The sequence below is a fragment of the Equus caballus genome, chromosome 5 (assembly GCF_041296265.1).
Source record: "Equus caballus isolate H_3958 breed thoroughbred chromosome 5, TB-T2T, whole genome shotgun sequence".
Taxonomy (NCBI): domain Eukaryota; kingdom Metazoa; phylum Chordata; class Mammalia; order Perissodactyla; family Equidae; genus Equus; species Equus caballus.
Genome location: NC_091688.1, coordinates 98,635,478 through 98,640,415, shown reverse-complemented (window position 1 = coordinate 98,640,415; position 4,938 = coordinate 98,635,478).

Sequence of the window (4,938 nt, the reverse complement as noted above, 5' to 3'; positions counted from 1 at the left end):
CACTTTTACTATACAGCCTGTGCCCCACAGCCCCACCTGGTTCACCCTGCTCCCCCAAGTGTGACTCCCCTGTGATCCTGCTTGGTGGGCAGTGTCCTCCTTCCCCGGGCCGTGGGTTTATCTGTCTCATACACACTGTAGGTCTCGTCTGTCCAGTGGTGGGTGCAGTGTACTGGGACACCCTCAGAACCCCAGGGCTACATTCTCTCCCTCATCAGCAGGGTGAAGAAGAGGGAACGAAACACCCACACCTCCACACACACATGCACACACACATGCACATGCACCACCCACACACATGCACACATCACACACACGCATGCCCATGGGCGTACAGTTTTGTAAAGTTCTGTTACGGACTCAGGTGGACATCCAAGACCCAGTGCACCTGTGATGGTTGTTTGTAGCCACTTGTTGACTCTCTGATTGATGGGACCTTTGCACCCTTCCTGATGACATGGCTCGAAGGACAACCCTGTCGTCCTGGAGGGAGCTCTGACAGAGACTCCAGCCCGGGGATGACAACCACTTAGCCACAGCTTTCAAAACACCCCTGAGGCCTCAGCAGACACTGCAAATTGATCCCGGTGCTCTTTCCTGCCAGGCCGGCCTCTGCCGGAGAATCCTCCTCAGCTGCTACTGTTTGATGAACGCCATCACGACAGACGAAGCCTGTTTCTCCCTCTGCCAGCTGTCCCTGATTTGTGCCCTGCATGCAGGGGACTCTGTGCCTGTGACCCCTCTTGCAGCTCTCACCTCTGCAATTCCACTCTCAGAGCCGGGCATCTCACGGAGAAGAACCCCTTCTCTCGGCTCTTATTAGTCTGCCCAGGAGCCAACTCTCCAGGACATTTTTTAATTGTCTCAGGCCATTGGCCATACCTCTTCCTTACCCTTCATGCCCTCTTTTATGGGTCTTAGCATGTCCTCCTATCTTTATGTTCGTCTGGGCTGGTTCAAATCTCTGGGTTAGATTCATATGGAAATAAGCAAATGTAATAGAATTTCTGGTATGGGCGAGAGAACTCCAGGTTTAGAATCAAGATGGGATCCCCTGACTCACCCTGACTGAGCTGTGTGACCACAGGCAAACCATCTCTACTTCAGTTCTCTCGTTTGTTTGCCGGGTGAGAACAACAGTAACAATTTCTGTCCTTCCAACGTTATATTGTGTTACATATGTAACATGAACATAACATATAATGTTACAAGGTCAGATACATGAGAAGGATTTGGAAAGTTAAAACTCCTCGGTGTTTAATTGCAATGTGTGATTATTTTTTGCCTCTGCAAGAGAAATCTCCCTCCTTTCTCCAGGTGACTGGACAAACAGGGCAGCTTTTCCAGAGAAGCAGCCATGGTACACATTCCATTATGCTAATATACCTTCAATTAAAATGTAAAAGGAGAGCCATCAGGCTTGAGGCGTTAATGAGCTGCCACTTAGAAGGACCAGGGAAGCCAATTAAGTGTATGCGCATGAAACGTCAGAATGACCAGCTCTCCACGTGACTAGAAGCCGCTGCTCAGCTCCTCCTCCCCTGTTCCACAGGCAGCAGGTTAGAAGCTCGAGCTGGTTCAGTCACTCCATGTGAACACGAGCAGGGGCTTGCCCGCCTTCCCTGCCCAGACCCATCTCACTCCAGACCCTGGCTGAGCAAATGGAGGTGAAGGTGTCCAGGACTCGGTTTCATCAGCAGAGGGACAGAGGAGGGGGTTGCAAAGAAGTCACAGCACCTACTTCATTCTCCTTGGAAAACATGCCTTAAAAACGTCCTGATAGGTGTCTTTGCTGGTATACAGAAAAGAGTTTCGGAAAAAAAAGTGTTCCCTGGAATACTATCAACATTTGAAAAATTAAAATTATAAGAATGAATCGTGAAATAATAAGACTAGAAAACTGATGATGGTGTTACACAGAATATCCCCTATGTGCCGGACACCGTGCCAACTGCTATATCTTTTTAAAATTTAATTTCAAATTAAGAAAATAACATACATACATGGCTTTAAAAGTTAATTATTTCTAGAATGCTTATTAAAGGTGAATCAGTCAGCCTGCCATACCCGCCCCACCCCAACAAATTGTTCCTACTATCCAGAGGCAACCGCTTTGAACCCGTTTAGCAGTTTCTTTGCTTACTTGTCTCCACATTTCTCAGCAGCATGCTTACACTCCTGTTTCTCCATTTTAGGTATTGTGTCCTGACTTCCTTCTGCTGAAGATGAGGATTCAGTTCTCTCATCCCCTCCTGGAAAACACACACACACACACACACATGCACACCGCAAACTTTGCTTCCCTCCTCTTAAAAATATTCACATAATATCTGGTGACGTCAAAACGACCAGGTCAGTTTTATTCACGGTTGAGCCATAAGGCACGCCCTTTTCTTGTACACACGTTTTTGGTTTGGTATCTGCAGACCCTTCCTTTGAGCTTTTCACCTTTGCTACTGTCGATGAAAATAATCCATCACCAATCTATAAATGAAAATTTGGGAGAGTTTATTCTGAGCTGAAATGTGAGGACCACGGCCCAGGGCCTTTCTTCCCAAAGGAAGAAAGGGCACTGAAGGAGTGGGGTGCACAGAGTGGTTATATACATCCAGAGAGGATGTTTCACATAGGATTGAAATGTCCCTTTTACAATAGTCGTGGAACTGCTCTGTCGGCACAGCTCTGTCGGCACAGCGATTGATGGAAACAGCAGGTAGGTCTTCTGTCTCAGTGACTACAGCAGGGTGGCAGTCTGTTGTCTCCAGCTGAGTGGTCACAGGTGAGCGCAGTAATCAGTTCCTAGCCTAAGGAAAGATGCTTAATCTTTAAGGAAATGCCAACGTTGGGAGGGGGAGGGAAGTTGCACCTTTGTCTCAAGGGCCTTTGTTCTGGCCATAGGAAATGTAATACAATGCATGCTCAACGGCCACAGTCAGGCCCTTTTGGAAAAAACAAAGTCAGGCCGAATTAGGTTTATACCAAATGACTTCCTCATATACTCCAATATATCCTATTGCCTGCCATTTTTATTTGTCACTACCTTATTTTTAGATTTCCAAGTTTCGTGGGATTTTTTTTATGAATACTTCTCATAAATATACAACCTGCTCTTATTCTGTGGCTGCAATAGAGTCTCCTTTCTCTACGAGCATCTTAACAATAGTTATTTTTCTCTTAAGTGCTTCTCCCTACATTGTCTTTCTTTTCCACAAACTCTCTTTGGGGTTTGTTAGTTTTGGTCCCCATTAGTCAGGTTAGAGGCTTTCTTCAAGTGTCTTCAGCCAGTCCTGGGCTTCCAGCACGCATTTAAGAAGAGGATACTAAAAGAGACACGTGGAGGCTGGGAGGGGCGTAAGCAGGGCTGGCGGGCTGTGGGCTTCATAGTGGGCAGGTCAGAGTCAGCGATGTCTGTATCTGTGTGTCTTTTCTCCTGAGGTGGGCAGACTGCTCCAGGAAGGCTCTCTAGTCTCCCACCTGGAGACCCTAAGCCTGGCTGCCAGCCTCCTGAGACCCTAATGGGGAAGAGGCGAGGGGTCTCAGAATTCAATATGTGGATTTTCATCAAATTCCCCTGTTTTCAGGACATTATCCCTGCCCTCCATCCATATGAGCTCCAATCCAGACTCTTTGGTTCACTCTCTCCAGAGAGTCAGTTTCTGTCTTCTGCTTCTGGGAATGGGCAGCCGTCAGTTTTGAGAAGTAAGAGAGGGGGTCTAAGGGTCTAACTGTGTTGCAAATAGATTTTCAACTACTTTTCTGGTTTTTAACCACCACCTCTCACACACACACACACACACACACACACACTCACACTCACACTTCATAGATCCCTGGTGCTGCCAATTGTCGACGAAAATAATCCATAACCAATCTATAAATGAAAATTTGGGAGAGTTTATTCTGAGCTAAAATTTGAGGACCATGGCCCGGAGCCTTTCTTCCAGAAGGAAGAAAGGGCACCAAGGAAGTGAGGTGTACAGAGTGATTATATACCCCCAGAGAGGATGTTTCACATAGGATTGAAATGTCCCTCCCACAATAGTCACAAGATTGCCCTGTCAGCACAGCGCTTGATGGACACAGCACGTAGTGGGTCTGCTATCTCGGGGGGCGCAGCAGGAAGCAAGTCTGTTGTCTGGAGCTGGGTGGTCACAGGTGAGCGCAGCAATCAGTTCCTAGCCTAAGGAGAGATGCTTAATCCTTAAGGAGACACCAATGTTGGGAGGGGAAGGGAAGTTGCACCTTTATCTCAAGGGCCTTTGCTGTTGCCATAGGGAATGTCTAAAGCAGATATACAATGCATGCTCAACGGCCAAGGTCAGGCCCTTTTGGAAAGACAAGGTCAGGCCGAATTAGGTTTACACCAAATGGCTTCCTCATATTCTCCAATATATCCTATTGCTTGCCATTTCTATTTGTCACAATTCTCTAGTCATCTGCAGCTCTGTGGTGCTTATCAACTTGCTTTTCGACTCTCTCCCAGCCAGGTGAGAGTTCAGTGTTTTGCAGTCGGCTAAGCTGGTGGTCCTTCATCTTTTTGCCTTCCGGCTTCCAACCTTTTGCTGCTTTCTTTTCCTCTGCGGTTCTCTTTGTTCTTGCAGATTTATACGTTTAAAAAAAATCACCTTATTGTCTTTCTCGTGGAGCTGAGGGGAGAGGGGAAAGCCACCTGCTCTCAGTCCACCATTGTTAACTGAGAGAGAAAACGTCAACACAAAAAGATGGAGAGCACACATGACATTGACGTTGTGACAAAATGGCGCTGCCAGGGATTCAGAGACCAAAGGGAAGCTCAGGTTTCTCACATCATCTTTTTTCCTAAATGCGATCTCACCAAGTAGTGCTATTTTCCAAATCTATTAACAAGAAACAAGTGATAGTAAGAATCACTGTTATGGACTGCCTCTTATGACCAGATGTGTGGGTCTGCTCAGGCAG